At 34.3% G+C, this 20,436-nt stretch overlaps 1 long non-coding RNA gene across 1 annotated transcript; it reads left to right on the top strand.

Moving 5' to 3' along the window:
- Positions 1 to 12,336: 12,336 nt before the first annotated feature.
- On the top strand, positions 12,337 to 19,303 carry LOC136026109 (uncharacterized). The gene is made up of 2 exons (XR_010617206.1): positions 12,337 to 12,895; positions 17,359 to 19,303. It is a non-coding gene; the product is annotated as an uncharacterized LOC136026109 (long non-coding RNA).
- The last annotated feature ends 1,133 nt before the right edge of the window (positions 19,304 to 20,436 follow it).

Consider the following 20,436-nt stretch of genomic DNA (forward strand, 5'->3'; position numbering starts at 1 on the left):
CTCATTTGGTTATAAATTGAAAATTTTTAGTTACCTTTTTAATAGTTAAAAGTAACCGAAGAACAACTAAACCCCCTCTTGCATCCTCTTTTCCCTAAATGCATCCGACTAAAATTTCGAGATATCAACTTTGTTTGAAATAGTTCAGAGATCAGACGACAATACTCTGGGGTTGACAAAATTTACCAGAAAACTGGGATTACATTTTGAAAAGAATGCCCTAGGAGCATATAAAGATTATATGGAAGGAGAGGCTGTAAGAATTTCGAAGGAGGCTCATTTGATTGAAAATTAAAAGTTTTAGTGCTCTTTCTAATGCTCAAAAGTGATCGAAGGGCAGCCAGACTCTCGCCTTCTCTTTACCCCCAAAAAACATTTGTTTGGAATTTTGAGATATTCATTTTCTTTTATTAGTCTATTTGTAACATAACAATGCCTCTGGGTTTTAGACACACCCCCAAAGACCAGGGTCAAGGGTTGTAAATTGTACCCCTGGGTATATAAGAGTTTTAAAGAAGGGGTGGCAGCATGAACTTTTAGTGACAAATTGAAAATTCTAGAGTCAATTCTTAGCATTTGAAATTCTTATGGAATGGGTGACCATATAAACTTTCGAAGAGGCTCATTCGATTTAAAATTGAAAAAGTTTGGCCCTTTTTGAGAAACAAAACCGGGCGAAGAGGTCGATATTGACAAAAACGGTCAAAATTTCAATATATTTCAAAATCAAAATTTTCAAATAGCCATTTTGTTCAAAATAGTTCGAAGTTTAAATAAATACAACATAGGGGTTGAAAAAAAACAGAGCCCCCAAACAAGGGCTGCATTTTATACAAGTTACCCACTATTAACATATGAGGGTTTTTTGGTCGTGTTAGCTTTGAAGAGTGCTCATTTGATTTGAAACGGAAACTTCTAGTTTTCTTTTTAAGTTCAGATCAACAGAAATGAAAACCTTTTTCTTTAATAGTAATTCTTTAATAGATGTCATTCGTTCTTTAATAGTCAAATATTGTTGAGTAATATTTTTCACAATCAAAAACAAGGCTTAAATTTATGTGTTTATTTATGTTGATAACTGTTCTATGTTTGTTTGCTCTAATTGATTATATAATTTGTGTTCATTTTGTCCTCTTTAAAAGTAATTTCTGGTGGTCTTGAGTTTGAATTATTATAGGTTTCTTATTTCTGCTGATCTGAAGTTTAATTGAATAAAAATACAGCCACAGAAGAGAGAATAATAAGGACTTCTTTCCCAAGACAGTGAACCAACAAAACCTATTTGAATATTTCGGCCAAGGGCCGTCTTCAGCAAAGAAAATAATAAACAATAAAACACTTACAGTAAAAGCTCTCGGCTAAAAATCCATTAAAAAAAATAGCCTTGGCATCATTACTTCTTAACAAAAGTTCAGCCAAGACTGTGTGATAAAATCTAACATTTTACCCGCTGAAAGGGTTTATTCATTGAACTAACTGTGCTTATTAATTATGGGAATAATCTCTTATTGTGATATTTGCCTTCTCTGCAGCTAATCTTGTAATTCTTTGGGATGTAATTTTTCTACAAGATCAACTGAGTTTTTTATGTAAGATTTTTGGGAGTGAAGCAATGGTTTAAATGCATTGCATAACCATTTTCCAAAGTTTGAGGCAGGTGATTTTATACTAGCTATAATGGGTCTTAATGTGTTTAAGTGAAATTTATGCCTTAAGGATTTATGAATAATTTTATTCTTTCTGAAAGATTCCTGAAACATGTGTTGATCTATAATGTTGGCGTGTTTTTTCCCTAAACTAATAAAATGAAAAGTTTCTTTGGTCAATTGCTCCCCATAAGTGTGAAGTAAATAATGACGAAGACCACACTGCCTTTCCATAATACAACCACAGAAAAGAGAAGAGTGAGGACTTCATTCCAAAGACCGCGAACCAACAAAACCTATTTGAATATTTCGGCCCTATATCTAAGGGCTGTCTTCAGCAAAGAAAATAAAAACAATATAACACTTACAATAAAAGCTCTCGGCTAAAAATCCATTTTTTTTTAAATATCCTTAGCATCATTACTTCTTAACAAAAAGTTCAACCAAGACTGTGTGATAAAAGCTAACATTTTACAAGCTAAAAGGGTTCATTCATTGAACTAACTGTATTTATTAAAAATTGGAGTAATCTCTTATTGCGATATTTGGCTTCTCTGTAGCTAATCTTGAAGTTCTTTTGGGATTCAATTTTTCTACAAGATCACCTGAATTTTTTATATAAGATTTTTGGGAGTTAAGCAATGGTTTAAATGCAATGGGGATTTTGTACTAGCTACAATGGGTCTTAAAGTTCTTAAGTGAAATTTATGTACTTAGTACTTAATAAATACAGTGGAGTTGTGACGACATATAATCTGATTTTTTTTTCGTTTTAGTAGTTAGAGCAATGATCATTGCCCTATATGAAAACACCGAGTGCTGCGTTCGGACCCACGAAGGAAATACAAGGTATTTCCATATCATGTCCGGTGTCAAACAGGGGTTTGTCCTCTCCCCCTTGCTTTTTGTCCTTGTAATCGATTATGTGCTCCGAGACTGCACGGGGTTTAGTATCCAAATCTGCGACAACAAACGACTAGCAGATCTTGATTTCGCCGACGACATCACCCTGATGGAAGCAAACAAGGAAAGGCTCCAGGATCTTCTCGAAGTAATCCGAGAGAAAGCGAGTCTTTTGGGACTAAAGATCAACTCGGACAAAACAAAAAGCATGGCAACAAGCGACTCACCACTGGGCTTAAAGTGCGGGGACAATACAGTAGAGCAGGTAGTGGATTTTAGATACCTTGGAAGTACAGTCGAACGAACTGGATCCAGTGAAAAGGAGGTGCAGTCTAGGATTGGACAAGCCAGTGGAGCTTTTAATCGACTAAAGCCAGTGTGGCGATCGAAAAAGTACTCCCTGAAACTGATAATGAGGCTGTTCAACAGTAACGTCATCTCCACCCTCCTTTATAGCTGTGAATGTTGGAAACTAAACCAACAACAAGAAAAGAGGATTCTTGCCTTCGAGAACAACTGTCTTCGCAGAATACTGAACATTAACTGGAGAGACCACATAACCAACCAGACTGTTCGGTCTATATCGCGCCAGCCCTGGTAACAGATGTCATACGCCAACGAAGATGGCGCTACCTGGGGCATGTTATCCGTATGACGGGAGATAGACTCCCCAGAACTGTACTGGAGTGGCAACCAGAGGGAACCCGAAGAAGAGGGAAGCCGAAGAATACACTTCGTCGTACGTACCAGCGGGACCTAAAACACATCAATGCGATAGTCCAACCCCAGTGGGAAGACGTCTGGGCAGCAGCACATATGAGGGACGACTGGCGACTCTTTTTGGATGCCCTGGGTGCCTCTGGCGGCACAGGAGGAACTAAGGGTCTAAGGTAAGTTATAAATGTGTACTTTAGTGTTTAAATTCTTTCGTAGGAATAGTTCTTTAATAGGAAGTAGAATAATTTATTTAAGAATGTTTTCACGATTACTACAGTTAGAAAAAAATCGCTTTTCGTTGGATAATATTTTGTCGAGTGATGTTGGTAGCCGGTCGGAATTTTCGGATAAACAGCCTGCAAGGCTTAGAAAATATGTTGCAGTAGATGATGTGAGTGCACCCGTTATGCTATCCAGATTCCAGATTCTCCACTGGAATTGTCATTTAACTACTTCACATGAAGATGTAGTTTATATAATTAATAAACTTGACAGTGAGGTGCTAGTGATAGGTGTTGTGAATCATTTATTAGTGAACAGTGTCCTGCTTCGTTATTTAATTTTCCAGGTTACACACTTATTTCCAAGAACCGGTCGTTGATGGGAAGGGGAGGTTTAGCATTCATAATCAAGGATGATATAAAATTTAAAGTAAGGGAAGATTTATCTTTATGGATTGAAGGTAAGATCAAACTTTTGCTATTGAAATAGTGACAAGTAATAATAATCCACTTCTTATTTCATCGGTGTATAGACCCCCTGGTGCTAGTCCGGATTTTTTCCTAGATGAATTCGAAATTTTAATATCTGAAATAAATCGAAATTTTGATAAAATTGTAATCATAGGTGATTTTAATTTTGATTTATTAGATCTTCAAGCCAAAAATTTGGATTTCCTTAATGTCATGCTTTCATTTGGTCTTTTTCCATTAAATTCTATCCCATCCCGATTAACAGACCATTCTGCAACTTTGATTGATAATGTTCTCGTCAGTGAAGTTATGGTGGAAGATAGAATGTGTGATGTATTAATCCATTCTGGTTCAGACCACTTACCGCTTCTTTGTTTGTTGCAGAAGTTATCACATTGTAAAATTAAAAGAAAAAACAAGATTCTTCGGCGTGACATGAAAGAAGTTAATCGGGCTAAATTTAAAAATGAAGTTAGTTCGTTGGATTGGGAGGTGGTTTACAATGAAAAGGATGATGCTTCAAAAGCTTTTAACATTTTTTCAGATATTCTTTACCCTGTGTTTGAGAAAAATTGCCCATTGAATAAAATTAATTGCAAGAAAGCTAAACCGAGAAAGCCGTGGATAAATGATGAAATTTTGAGTTTAATAAGACAAAGAAATAAGTTGTATTGTCAATATCTTGATAATCCATCTGAAATGATTTTAAATGAGTTTAAAGAGTTGAAAAATTATGTAAATAATTCAAAAAGAAATGCAAAGAATGAGTATTATTTTAACCGTTTGAAGATTAAGGAAGGTAATATAAAAGATACTTGGGGAATTGTCCGTGAAGTGATAGGATGTGAAAAAAGATATGTGTATAACCAATTTAAAAACTAGTAATAGAATTATTCATGATAAATTGGAAATAGCAAATTACATGGGTGATTATTTTTCGAAAATTGGTAGTGTTATACAGAATGAAGTGTCTAGAGGTGGTTGTGCCGTCAACATTAACGTAAATCCTTCAAGCATGCAGAATGGGTTTGAATTTGTACCATGTAATGTAGATGAAGTTAAAAAAATTGTTTGTAGCCTTAAATCAAATTCTTCTGGTGTAGATGGATTGAACCTAAAGGCTTTTAATTATGTGTCGGTGTATCTTTTACCGGTACTGGTTCATTTAATTAATCTCTCAATGGTTAAAGGGCATTTCCCGTCGGAACTGAAACGATCTAAAATCATACCTTTACATAAAGGTGGGGACCCCTCAGAACCCTGTAATTGGCGACCAATTTCCATTTTGCCTTTATTTAGTAAAATTTATGAAAAAGTTATTTATAAACGATTGTATGATTTTTTGGATTCGAAGAAAATTTTGTATAATGGACAGTTTGGTTTCAGAAGTAAACATTCCACTAGTCATGCAGTACACCCTCTTTTAAGTTTTGTTGATAATGCGTTTGAAAATAATATGGTTCCTTTAACTGTTTTCGTAGATTTCCGTAAGGCTTTTGACACTGTTGATTTTAATACTCTTCTTAGTAGACTAAGTGGGCTTGGGTTGGGTAGTACTTGTGTAAAGGGGTTTTCATCGTATTTGCATGGCCGGACTATCAAAGTTGCTTTATTAGATATATCTAGCAGAGAGTTCGGTGTTAAGTGTGGAGTGCCTCAAGGTTCCTAGCTGGGACCTCTACTTTATCTTATTTATGTTAATTCGTTGGCTTCACATGTTGATGTTGAAGCGCTGACCTCTTTCGCGGACGACACTGCGATAACAGTAATTGGTAGTTGTTTGGTGCAGGTTGCACATAAGACTAATTTGGCACTTGAACGTTTGCGCAGTTTTACAGTAGGTAGTTCCCTAGCAGTTAATGCATCTAAAACAGATTACATTATATTTAGTAGAACAGGTAGGTTACTTAATGATAATAATAACATTTTTTTTGGACATTTACCCATTAAACAAGTTTTTGAAATTAGGTATTTGGGGTTTTATTTAGATAATAATATTAGTTGGAAAAAGCATTGCAGTGTTATTGGTGCTAAAATGGCTAGGGGTCTAGGAATTTTTAGACGTGTAAAAAGAACTTTTCCGTTCAAGATTTTCAAAATCATTTTTATATTTCCCTTGTTCATCCTTATATAGATTATGGTTGTGTTCATTGGGCTAGCAATTTCTTCTCTAATTACAAAAGGATCCAGATTTTTCAAAATAAAAGCATTCGATTGATTGCGGACATAAAAGAGCAGATTGAATCCTAAACTACTGCTAGCTTTTCCCGGTGTAATGTTTTAAATGTTGGTCAGATTCGTGACTATCAGGCATCAATTTTTGTGTTCAAGAGCATGAAACATATATGCCCTGAGTATTTTCATGATTATTTTTCCATGAATCAGGAGTACCATAGTTATGATACAAGAAATTCACAACTTTTAAGCCATGAACAAAGAAAAACAGTTCGATCATCATATGTGGTTCGTAATCTGGGGCCTTCTGTTTGGAATAGTTTGCCGGCTGGCATCAGGGAGTCTGTCACTTTATATGGGTTTAAAAATAAATTGAAAATGTTTTATTTAAGTAATAGGTTTTGAAGGGCAGAAGGTTTTTGATGTCTTTTTTTTGCAGTTTATTGATGTGGGGTGGGGACTGAATACCGGTAAATGATATTTAATATGATTATTTTGTTGTATTTTGTTCATGTGTATGTGTTGTTATTTTTTATATATAAGATAGGCTAGGAGGTTAATCATGAGATGTTATGTTTAGATATTTATTTATAAGATGTAAATCATAATATGAAATTGCAGCACAAGTCCTTAGGACTTTCTTTTTGCTGCAATAATTTATTAGTGTTGTCATTTTTTTATTTATGTTTGTGTTGTGGATAAAATAAAACTTACCTACCTACCTACCTACCTACCTACCATACTTAATCAAGTATAACTTTATTAAGTATAACTAAGTAAATACATAATACTTAATAAATACAGTTAGTTCAATGAAAAAACCCTTTTAGATTGTAAAATGTTAGCTTTTATCACACAGTCTTGGCTGACATTTTTGATAAGAAGTAATGATGCCAAGGCAATCTAAAAAATGGATTTTTAGCCGAGAGCTTTAATTGTAAGTGTTTTATTGTTTTTTATTTTCTTTGCTGAAGACGGCCCTTAGATATAGGGCTAAAATGTTCAAATAAGTTTTTTTGGTTCACTGTCTTGGGAAAGAAATCCTCATTATTCTTTCTTCTCTGGTTGTATTATGGAAAGACATTGTGATTTTCGTCATTATAAAATAAAAAAAATCCACTGAAATTAAGGAGCAAAACTAAACCTTAAAGCGAGCAGAAATTATTACGCACAAAAAGGAGGTTCTCTTTTCCTCAACACCTAGCTCCTTATGTTGGAGCTCATTAGAGCCGCCGTAAAGAGTGAAATATCTCCTAGCAGTTCCTCTGTGAATCTCTTTTATTCAAGAACTTTTTATTCTTCTAAAGTTCTAATTGTACAACCCTTATGTTTCAAGAGTTTTATTTAGAGAATGTGACATAATTTTAACTTTAGCGTAAAGAGTGAATGTTGGGGAAGGGGGGAAAACCTTCATTTATGGAATAATTTCTTTTTGTTTTAAGTTTAAACGTTGCTCCTTACTTTCAGTATCCTTAGTTTCCTTATTTTAGCTTAATGTCTCTCATTTAGATTTAGTAAAGACAAAACTTTGGCTTTAATTTAATGAAATTAAATTCAATTATTGAAATTTTATTTTATAATTTTTTTTTACTTAATTGCTGATCGTTTTTGAATAATAAAAAAAAAACAAAAATGCCATATCTTTTCAGATAGAAGCTAGAATTTTTTTTAAAAGAGCTCTCTGATACGGTGAATCTAATGGTGTTACTTTCGTTATGATTCTCTTATTTTCAGTGAGACTTTTCTCCATTCTTGGAAAGTCTGGCAAATCTCCTCAGTAGCTTAGCTTTTGATGGGTAACAGTAAATTTAGTGGAACTTATATATTTGGAATTAGCATAATAAGCTTATTCTTTTGATGTGCCTACTGGGATAAAGAATGGGTTTTTCAAGTTTTGGCTGCTATTGAGCTGCATTTACCCTCACTTACAATTCATTACCATGGAAATTTTTTTAATGGCATTTAATTTTCTTTGAAAAAAATTTTCCATAAAGTTTTTTAATTAATGCATACTAAACTGTCCGTCCACATAGAGTTGTTCCTATTTAATATATCATATTAACTTATTTAATATTATTTCGCGAAGAGCCTTAATTCCGACTTTCGAGTCGGAGACTCGAAGATTAATTTCCCTCCAGTTATCGTGCACTGATTTCTTTCCTTTCTTGAAAAATTTGACAATCTTCCCATTTTTCCATTCATATGGAATAGTCTCATCAGTATGATAGATTGTAAGTAGTTTACTAAGTGGTCTCTCGATAGCCTTTCTGCCATATTTTAGCAAATTAGGTGAAACTCTGTCATGATGAGATGGTTTCACATCTCTTAGGGACTTAGAGCATTAGACCTCTTTAGGGACTTAGAGCATAGGGCCCCGATAGGGGGGCCCTATCGAGAGCATTAGACCTGAATATATTCCAGTATTAAAGATTGGGGTATATGGAATATCAACGGCTTCCTATGAAATAAGTTGGCTGATAACACCAGCAAAGTTTTCTCTTCACCTTTTTGTCAACTTTTCTGGACTGGTCGAAAGCTGAAAATTTACATCTTTGAAAAATGGGAAGACGTCTTTTTGGCTACCTACTGTCTTTTTTGTTTATTAAGTATGCATTTCAAAGATCTCCATGACCTGCAGCCCTTCTGGCTTTTATGGCTATATGTTCTTTATTTAATTAATGTACACTAAACTGTCCGTCCACATAGATTTGTTCCTATTTGATATATCATATTAACGTATTTAATATTATTTCGCGAAGAGCCTTACTTCCGACTTTAAGAAGATTACTTTCCCTTCAGTTATCGTGCACTGATTTCTTTCCTTTCTTGAAAAATTTGACAATCTTCTCTTTTTCCATTCATATGGAATAGTCTCATCAGCATGATAGTTTGTAAGTAGTTTACTAAGCGGCCTCTTGACAGCCTTTCTGCCATATTTTTGCAAATTAGGTGAAACTCTGTCATGGTGAGGTTTTACATCTCTTAGGGACTTAACTGCAGTATCCACTTCATCGGGAGCATTAGATCTGAATATATTCCAGGATTAAAGATTGGGGTATATGGAATATCAACGGCTTCCTATGAAATGATGGGTGATAACACCAGAAAAGTTTTGTTTTCACCGTTTTTTCACCTTTTCTGGACTAGTCGGAAGATGAAAATTTACATCTCCCGACAAATGGGAAGCCGTCTCTTTGGCTACCTACTGTCTTTTTGGTTATGAAGTATACATTTCATATATCTCCATGACCAGCAGCCCTTCCGGCTTCTATGGCTGTGTTCTTAAACATATACTCTCTTATCATCCCCACAGACTTATTTACCTCTTTATTACCACTTTTACATTTTTGTTCAAAATATGATGCTAACGGTTATCACAGTGATGTTTAGACAAATATTTATCAACAATTTATCTTTATTAGCTACGAAGTGACATCACTTTTCCTTCTTTCTTTCTCAAGCTTCTTATATCCAATTACTTTTGTGGCACCGTCTTTTGTGGCACTGAGTCACAATATCCATCTATTTTCTCTGCATTACAAACCTTAAGCTTTGGTTCGGTGAATATATTCTGTAGTCTATGATCATTTCTCATCTTTAGAGCCTTGTCATAAAAATTTTCATGATAAAATAAAACTTAGTATTATTTTAGTATGTTTCTCTCTCAATTTTCAGCTTTACTTGGCACTCTGTTATCTTTAAGGTCTTGTTCAGTGAATCTATTTTCTAATTCATGATCATTTCCCATCTGTATAGCCTTGTCATGAAACTTTTCATGAAATAATGAGACATAGTATTTTTGTAGTAGGTTTTCTTCTCAATTTTCAGCTATAGTTGGTACTTTATTATCACAAGTTGATGATCTGAGAAGACGTCTGCACCATGACGCGTTCTTACATATTCAAGCAACGATCTCCTCAATTCGCTGATAAGTATCCAGTCTATTTAATAGTTGGTCCTGTGCTCAAAAGATTTGCAATTACTCTTATGAACCGTCTTGTGTGGAAATGAAGTGCTTCTAAAAATCAATTGGTGTGCAGCAAAAAATGAATGAGACGAATAAAATTTCACTAAAATCATTATGGTCACGTGTGGCAATCAGTGTGACTGAGTTTTAGGCGTCACTTCTAAGCTTTGAATTATTATCCCTACGTAATACCAAAATATTTTATTAATGGACTTTAGTAGCAACTTTGTTTAGCAACTAGTAGAAAGAATGCTTGTCTGGTTCATTTCCTTCGTTACAAGGGAGAAAACAACACGATGATGGTCATCATTGCAACAGTAGTAATAGAACACGCTCTCAAGATTCGGAATACTATGTCAGAAGAATAAAATCAAATCTCTAAATCATTTTGCTACCACTTCTGGGGCAAATATGCGTAACTTACGAATTAACTTACGAAACGAACTTCTATATTCGTATATTTTTATTGCGTTTATGAGGGTGTCCAACCCTCGTCGATATCTCGCTGTTTACATTAAAGCTGAAATCCTGTCCCAATTCCTAAAGAGTGACCTCTGAATCACAAAGGCCGTAGAATTAATAGTTGAAATCACTAAAAATATTTTAGCGTAAAGAGTGAGGTATAACGAGGAGGTAAATCCCTCATATGCATAATAATTTTTGTTCGTTTTAAGTTTTAATGCTGCTCCTTACTTTCAGTAGAAAAAACTTTTCATGTTTTTTTCCCTTGTTTTTTTTCAAATAATGCTAGAAAATCCTGCACCCCCTTCATTGAAATTATCTTCCCCCATGAGAAGTTTCTCCTTGTAAATATCCTGTCACGTAGCCCCCCCCCACAACTCTCTCCCCTAAACCAAAAAAATCCCCCTGAAAACGTCTGTACACTTCCCAGTAATCATTACTATATGTAAACACAGGTCAAAGTTTGGAGCTTGCAGCCCCTCCCACGGGGACTGCAGGGAAGTAAGTCGTCCCTAAAGACATATCTATTAGGTTTTTCGACTATGGTGAATCAAATGGCTATTTCAGAATTTTGATCCGGTGACTTTTGGGAAAAAATGAGCGTGGGAGGGGGCCTAGGTGCCCTCCAATTTTTTGGTCACGTAAAAGGGCACGCAAAAAATGCGAGATTCCACATTTTCTGATACGCTGAATCTGATGGTGTGATTTTCGTTAAGATTGTATGACTTTTAGGGAGTATTTCTCCCTATTTTCTAAATGAGGCAAATTTTCTCAGGTTCGTCACTTTTTATAAGTATAACTGATCTTAATGAAATTTATATATTTAAAATCAGCATTAAAGTGCAATTCTTGTGATGTAATTACTGGTATCGAAATTCTATTTTTTAGAGTTTTGGTTACTATTGAGCCGGGTCACTCCTTACTACAGTTCGTTACCACGAACTGTTTGATACTCCTATAACTCCATTAAAACAGGATTTTGATACACTGAACAGTGAATCCTGTAAGATTAATTTCAACAGTGTTCAGAATCAGGTCCAATTGTGATCTGTTTTGTAAGGAAAACTTTTGTAACATGTTTGGTGTTTTGTTGCTTCTTATAACATAATTGCTGTTATAAAGTTGGTTTCAGTGTTATTTTACAAAAATTTGTCTTTAATGCTGAAATGTTTACTTTGACAAATCTTGTAAAGCTAGGTGAACTTAGAACTAATTGACAAATAAACTTGAAGCTTAATAGTAATATTAACTTACAGCAAAACTAGCCCTACTTTAAACAAAGTGTTTGGCAAATTACTTTCAAATAGCTGTAAAATACGATAAATTATTGTGTGATCCTTTTAAAGGAACAAAATTGTTGAACACCTTTTAGACAATAAAATTATATGAAAGTGTAAAAAAGAAAGATCTAAACCTCTTGTTAATACAAAAGAAGATTTTTGTCTCGTAATCTTAAAATACTAGTTCAAATATCAATAATTGTAATTCCTTATTGAAAATAATATAAATAATAATTTGGCTAAGCATTGTGAATTAATAGCAACTATAAATTTTTTTTTTAATAAGAATCGGGGACATGTATAATCAACGCCCACCTAATGTCAGTCATTCATTAGCGCATTATAAGACCGATTCTCTTCGTTAGTATTTCTTCAGTTTGGCATGAGACAGATAAAGGGATGTGTCAGAATATATGTAAAATATTCAATTTTGGCTATTAATTTGCACATTAGGTGGGGGGAGGAAGTATGTGGTCAGTGTTAAGCTAGGTAGTTTATACGCAGAATAAATGCACCTAACAAATTAAGCATGCACACCCGCTTTGCTTTACCTCTTCTTCCTTTCATGTGTAGAAATATATCCCGAATTTACCTCTAAAGTATTATATTTTTATCTTACTTGCTATATTTTATTAGGACATAGCGTCAGAGAAACGTGTTAAAGAACATTAAGTAGGGCGTTTATCAGACAACTACCACGAGTCTTTCTTACATTATTGCATTCGTCTGAGTTTTGCTGTGAATATTGTTAAAACTATTTTCTCATGTGTTTTTACTTACTCATTGACTTTTACCCTGACTTTTTAATCATAGACAAAGACGAATTACATCAGTGTAAAATCTCCCAGCCGTGGAAGAACTATTGAGCTACCATTGGAAGATGACAATTCCCTTTCCTTGCTACTCTGACAAGTTAGTTTCCAGATGCAATTGGGTTGACGTTCTATTGTGAATCATCTCAAGGAACAAGAGGACTGAAGCTTAGCGAAGGGAAACTGTGGCCCCCAAGAGGAGGATGGTCAAACATCATCTACAGTTGCACAACTATTAAAGGTAAGACCTACTTATTGAAGTATTTCAAGAAGTATGCACTGCAGAAAGCTCGAATTTTAAAAGCATAAACAGAAGTAAAAGAATCAAAGTGGAATATTTTTCCTTTGTTTTCATTCTAACGTTGTTTTAGTATAAACACAGTCATACAAAAAATTAGAATTGGAATATCTAACCCCTGGATAAAGATGAAAAATGGTAGTGGTATGTGGTTGTGGGCAGTTTGTTCAAAATAAAAGTGGAGTATTTTATATTTATTTTCATTCTTACGTTGTTTTGAAAAAAAGCACCCATCCAGAAAATTGGAACTGGATTTTGAACACCTGTATAAGGATGGGGGATGGTAGTGGTAAGTGTTTCCAAAATGCACTGTAAGATAGAACACTAATAAGAGCTAAAAAGAACTAATTCTTGAGCAAATAATTTCAAATCTTAAATTTATCAAACAAATTCAACTTAAAAATCCTCCGAAATGACGAGTTTAATGAGTAATCCCCCCAAAAGCAACCAGTAGCCATAAGTGCACCACATCTAGCAACACAGTGACGGTGGTTAAGTATGGCTCTAGTCAAACCGCTTCGGAAAAAGGGAAGAAATATCTTCTAGAGGACTGATGATAGATTGCAGAAAATTAGGCTTTTTTGGCCCTTCATTTAGAGCTAAACACAAAACAGGTTGTCCTCAAATGGCGTGGAATAACATCAAAATGAAGGATTTGAAGGAAATGGAACTTCATTGGAGGGACTAAAAATGAGCTATAGGATAGGAAAAAGCTAAAAGAGGCAGAGCAAACCGTCATCTTTTGAAAGTAAGCTCGCCTGGAAAGATAAAATATTATTGGTAAGAGATTCTGTACTAAACTAGCTTTATTTAAAATTGGAAAAACTTGACGTAGTTATCTGCCTTGTTATTTCATTTTCTTTGAAAGAACCCAATGCCCGAGTCATATTATTGTTATATACCTGCGAATAAAAAAAGATATAAATGCCAGGGTATTTTCTTGATTTTAGCGTTGCGCTTGCATTTGAAAAGCCTAAAATGGAAATTGGAAGAAAGTAGTTTAAAGAGTTTTCACCAACACTAATTTGTGTCCTAATTGGAAGAAATCATTAAATTATTATGCCCTAAATAAAAATTAGAATAAATTAGTTTAAATTATTTCCACCAACACTAATTTCTCTCCTTTTACTACGTTTTCTTAAAAAATATTTCAGATTATTCTGACAGATACAGGAACTAGTGTTTTATTATTTATTCTTATTTAAGAATTAACGACGCTTCTTGATTACTAAAGTCCCTGTGTCGGCCCTGTAGTGCATTCCTGCAGCGTGATTCGATCTCTGGGTCCCGTATTACCAAGCTAAGGTCAAATCCACTGCGCCACCATAGGACGAACCAACCAGTGTTCTAAGTTTCCACCTTTTCTAGTTTCAAAATGTTTGCCTTAAACCTTGGCTCATTTGTGAGTCAAGAAATAAAGGCTTAAAATTTGAACAATGTTCATTTCGTGAAATTACGAAAAGTGAACATAATTGTTGCTGTCTTCGTGTATAATTTTGATTTTACCTACAGATGTGACTATGCTATGGCTCAGGCATAAATCGCTTGTCAAGATTGTAACTGAGAAAATCGTTAGCCGTTAGATAATTAGTTGCGTCAAAATTTTTATTTTATTCTAACTAGGCAACACACATTCAGATTTTGACAGTTTTAAATTCATTCCGTATTTTTCACGTAATCGGTTCTATGGACTTAAAATAGGCTGCTGTTTAGGCTAAATTAAATCGTCTTTTTGGAAAATGTGGATTCTCTTAGCTATCTCATGAGAACTTTTCTTGACTGATTGGCACCAGATATCGGTGCTGCACCAGATATTGAAGTGTAAAGCCATGTTGGTACCAAATATTGTAATGGAGTGCCTCGTGGCCTCCACTACTGTATTGTAAATATAGAGTATGGTAGTACCCTATTACGATATACCCTGTTTCAGGGTATGGTAACGTTACCAAACTGTCAAACACGCCAAACTCTAGGCCAAGGGTGCCACAATCTTGGTCACTCCCATTATCTCTAGCTATTTCTTTGTAGGGTAAATGAACTCCCCTGTCGAGATACTAACGATAGTACTTCTCACGAACTCTTTTCCTATCCTGCCTGGGTTCGTGGAAAAATAGTCTTCACGGTTGTAGAAAACAACACGCAGGTATTTTTCCATGGCTATCTTGACAAAACACACATATATCAACTCTGAAAAACAGACTCCCTAAGTGGAGTTTCATTCCAGACTAAAATCGAAATCACTAGGTCTATACAACGAACTTTGGGTAGGGGTGGAACTCCGATTGATGCTGGTCAATCTTCTAAATTAAAGTTCAAACCACTGGCTTCTTTTGAATAATATTATCTTTCAGTGGCCCAGATCAAGAAGACAAAAATAAAAGTTATCTTAAAAGTTAACTTATTGCAAAATCCCTAGCTTAGCGATGAGATTTTAATTTATCATTTAAAATTATACTACAGGCGAATCTATGCAAATATAATTACAGAAACGACAACAGGTCATTTTTCTGAAAAAAGAAAAGAACAAGGGGGTGGAACCCCAACAGATACATAATATTTTGGCTAGGAAGAAATAACTTTTGTTCTTTTTAATTTTCAACTTCGCTCTTTACTTCCCTCGGAGACTAATTTTTGCTCGTTTTGATTAAAATTTAACTTAGAAATAACACTCCCACGATCTTTTTTATTTATACAGAATAATTTTTGTTCGTTTTAAGCTTTAATATTACTCAATGTTTTCAGTTGAAAACTTGATATTTTGTATAATTTCTTATCACTTTTAATCTAGGAGGGATAATACACATCAGCCCTTTGTGAGGAGCTGATTGAATAAGCCGTACAAGAATTAGAGGAAAAAATAAGTTTAGAGTGGAAAGAAAAATTAAATCATAGTATCGTTTCTTTTTTTATTTTTTTCTAGATAAAATTGATCTTTAATTCTTTCTTTTTTTTTAATCAAATTTTTGTAGCACTTAAGGAAGTGGCTCAGGCTTAGGGAGTTATTTGACCTATCGAGTAAAAAGCTATTCATTACTTAAAGATGAATCAAAGTTTAAAAAAATATCATTTCTTTTGTAAGTACGATAAATGGTATTATAAACTAAGTTTGTTTTCATCTAAACATTTTGGGAATAATTACCTGGATTCTCCTACAAAACATATTGCAATATGACTCTTTTTTTCAATATTCTCTCTCATTTTCACTCGATTTGACAAAATTGACTTCAACTTTGACCCCTGCCCCGTAGGATTTTGAAAAAATTACGCCATTTTTGTATGGATTTAGTGATCTACTTAAAATGTTTGTGCAAAATATGAACTTGATTACCACTATTCCTTTTTGAATCAAAATGCTTGACAAAATACCTGCCCAGGATATGCTTCAAAAAATGACTGCGCTACATTTACAAAAACAGGGAAATTATCTGAAAATGACCGTATAGGAGGTAAAAAACTGTGATTGAAAAAAAAAGCAAACAGGAATCGGACGCATGACTCTATAATGTGAAGTCCAATTTGAATTCCAACGCTGTACTAACAGGACCTTTAATAATCTATTTTGATATATTGATATGTGGACTTTAATTGTGTAGCTTATGAAGGGGATAGAACTTTTGATCTTCAAAAAGGGCGATCGAACTTTCAATTTCATGTTGAATAAGCTCCATATTAATTTTTCTGTCCACTCCTTTCACCTGAGGTGGCCGGGGAAGAGAAGCTTTTGAGCCATTTTGACCCTTTGTTGGCCCAATTTCAGCCAGGGGAAACATTAATTTTCTTGTATTTTCCATTTTTCTTCTCTTTTTTTAGTGCTCTTGACTTACAAACTTCAGGATATGATTTCCAAGTCAAGTAGGAAAAATTAAGTTTCTTCCGTGGGTCATTTTTTTGGGAGGGATCATGTCCAAAATAGCATAATGCTTAGTTTGTGTTGGCCCAAGAGCTAGCGGCCTTAAGTATGAAACTGATCATGGGCAAAAATATTTTGGTCCCTTTTCTGGCCTCTTCTCCCCATTTCCACTATAAAATATGTGTTTATTTTGCCACAAAACAATCCCCGAGATTTCGAGCTACTTGATATGTAAAATCAAACCCCTCCCACTCTTTCAGTAAGTAAAAAACAATTCCAGTCAATTCTGAATCTTGCCTAGGGGTTGCTGCGTAGAGAGTGAAGCAATCCCCATCGGTAAATTTTTGGATCAATTCTTAACAAAATGACACTTAAATTTGAAATTTCGCCATGTTTCAAAGTCACAGCTGGGTTTTCATTTAACTTCTTTTCCTTTATTTCTAGCCAGAAAGCCTTGCACGAAGACATGACAGTGATATTTTCCTTTTTGGTCCTGATTGCTAGTATTTTTGTCACAGGGTACGCCTAAATGTAATCCTAATTTTTTTTTTTACAGTTTTACCTACGACAGGAGAGACAGGAACATCAGGTGAACCTCCGCAAGACTCCAGTATAGAAGAGATGATAGAAACCATTAATAGAAATCGAAAGAAAGAAGAGTATAGTGAGCCTATCCCTCAAGCAACCCCACATGAAATTAAATTGCCTGTTTGTTATTCCAACCAAGCTCACTTTGCCAGAATAAATTAAATCATCTGTAATCTTTTGATTGATCACAGATCAGTGTGAAACCACTTGAGTGATCTTCATTGGCATATAGTATAAACAACGTGCCTTTATATATGTAAAAAAGTCAAAATATAAAGTTAATATTGCATATATTTTTAACTTATTGTATATATTTTTTGAGGTTTCAGTATTCTAAATAACTTGGATTGCACAAACAGTGGAATAAGTAGACACGTTTTTAATTCAAGCTGCATTTATTCCACTTTTCTCGCAAGAAAAGTGGAATAAGTAGAGATGTCTTTAATTCATGCTGTACTTACTCCACTTTTTGTAGGAAAAGTGAAATAAGTAGAAATGTCTTTAATTCACGCTGCACTTATTCCAATTTTCGCAAGAAAAACGGAATAAATAGAAACGTCTTTAATTCACGCTGCACTTATTCCACTTTTCGCAAGAAAAACGGAATAAATAGAAACGTCTTTAATTCACGCTGCACTTATTCCACTTTTCGCAAGAAAAACGGAATAAATAGAAACTCTTAATTCACGCTGCACTTATTCCACTTTTCGCAAGAAAAATGGAATATTAGAAACGTCTTTAATTCACGCTGCACTTATTCCACTTTTTGCAGGAAAAACGGAATAAATACAAAATGTCTTTAATTCACGCTGTACTTACTCCACTTTTTGCACGAAAAGTGAAATAAGTAGAAACGTCTTTAATTCACGCCGACTTCAAAGCCATGGCCTTTGCTTAGAGGAATGTTTTGTTTTTTTATCTTAATTGTAACCATGCGAGACACATGACGGTGCAGGACACAGTTATAACATGTCGAACATACATGGCCTTATTTGAATATGTTGTAGTAACTCCTTGGATCAAAACCAATTTTTTCATGTTCAATATCTATTGTAACTCTATCCTGCTTTGAATAATCCCAGTAAGGCCATATTTCATACTTTGAGTTTTATGAATGATTCCTAAAATTTAAGATATTAGAGATGCAAAGGAATGGCAAAAATTTACATTTAGATTAGCAATAAAACTAGCTATTAGCAAAGTTAAAACTAATTCCATTTCATATATCAGTTGAACAAAAATGTGTCCTATTTATAGATGGCAAATTCTAGACAGAACGGAAAACTTTTTTCCGTTTTCCGTTTTACCGTTTTCCGTTTTTTCCGTTTTATTTTTTTTTAGCTTGGAAGCTTGGACGTACAATATTTCAAATTACTGAGAAGTAGATTCAGAAGGAAGCACTTTTAATTAGACCAAGGGAAATAATTGGATTTAATACGTAGTGTTTCGTTTACTTGCATAAATAGCTAATCAAGATGTTTTAAGAGTGTTGTTATTGTTGTTGTTGTTTGGGGTTTGACGCGTTCGACCAATACTTCATATGCATTCCTATCACTCAATTATCCTATGCCCTGTGCCTTCTATAATCACTTGCTTGCAAGGTTAAAAAGCCTTTGAACAATTTTTTTTGAGCAGCCTCTGAACTTTAAAATTTTATTCTAAAACGTTTTCCCCAAAAAAGCAACACTACTAGTGCTTTACAGCTCTTAAGGAGCTAATCAAAGTGTATTTAATCCTGAATGGTATATATAAACATAGGTACATAGAAATCTCTTCCTTCGGGGGAATGGAGCTATTTACAAATTTTCTTAAATATAGACAGAAAATTGGTGGTGACGAATGTAATGTGTCCTTATATTTTTTCTTATGTTCCTGTGAGTACTTATTTATGAATAAATCATCTTTTTTGACAGCCTAACTTGTTTCTTAAGTGGACACAATGAATATTTACCAGAGATCCTTGTTAAAAGTATCACTTCCTAGAAACACGTGTTGTGGCGCTCAAAGGCAGTTGAGGAGCATGGCAGTACTATTCTTTAACAGAAACGTTGCATCTTGCTACAACCGAATAGTGTTAGTAGTCAAGCACAAATCGCCTGAGATCGCACCTATGGAAAATATGTCTCTTATTCCTAAGCATTCATACAGATTACAATCTTCTCTTATTCGTAGAGATTAAAATATTTGCTGATTAAAAATCTAAGAAAGACCTCTTTTATTAGGGGCTCGATTAGTTTTCACACCCAAATAGTATTTCCACGCCCAAATGGTATTATTGCAATTGCATATACTATGTTGTCTTAGTAATTGCAGAGGCCATATTATGTATACAGCATTGTGATACGTTATTGCACCTTCTAAAACCTTATTGACAGGAAATCCATTTCCCAGATATCCCAGAAAAAATTATTTGCTAACAATTGTATTAGTAATCCCTTTTGCATCAGATTAACAAAAAGGTTAGCAAGCATTGGGCACAATTGTTGGAAAATTTTAGCAGAAGTTTTCAAAAAAGGAATAATGCAGCAACTTAGAGTGACCCGTTTCTGCAGGACAAGTATTAGGAAAACATCGATTATTTTTGCTATTTTTAAGGGTTACAGTATGCTTCGTCTGGTTGCCAATACTTGGAGAGGGACGCTCAGAGAGTTCTTAGTCTGTCAAACAACCAACTAATTCGGATCTCTTCGTGTAATCTCCAACTTTATAGGGTTTTTAGAGCTATAAACTCTTAATAAAACTGTCAAGTCCAAGCCTGAAAAGAGATTAAAAATGCTAACAAAAGTCATAAGGTTTTAGTAAGTCTGTGTCAGTAGTTTCAAAATATCTAACTTTTGAAAATGTTTACCTCTCAGTTGAATTATTTTTAAGAAATTATTTCGTCCGTTTGATTTATGGGATATTGTTAACAACTAAGGAATAAGCTCAAAATAGTATCTTCTTTCGCAGTTCAACCATGCACCCTTAAATAATCCACCCTTAAAGCCAAAGACTTTGGCAGTTTGGATGGCCCCAAACCACTATGAAATGGAGATTAGCATCCCCG

Source organism: Artemia franciscana, chromosome 4, assembly GCF_032884065.1.
Source record: "Artemia franciscana chromosome 4, ASM3288406v1, whole genome shotgun sequence".
Classification (NCBI taxonomy): Eukaryota; Metazoa; Arthropoda; class Branchiopoda; order Anostraca; family Artemiidae; genus Artemia; species Artemia franciscana.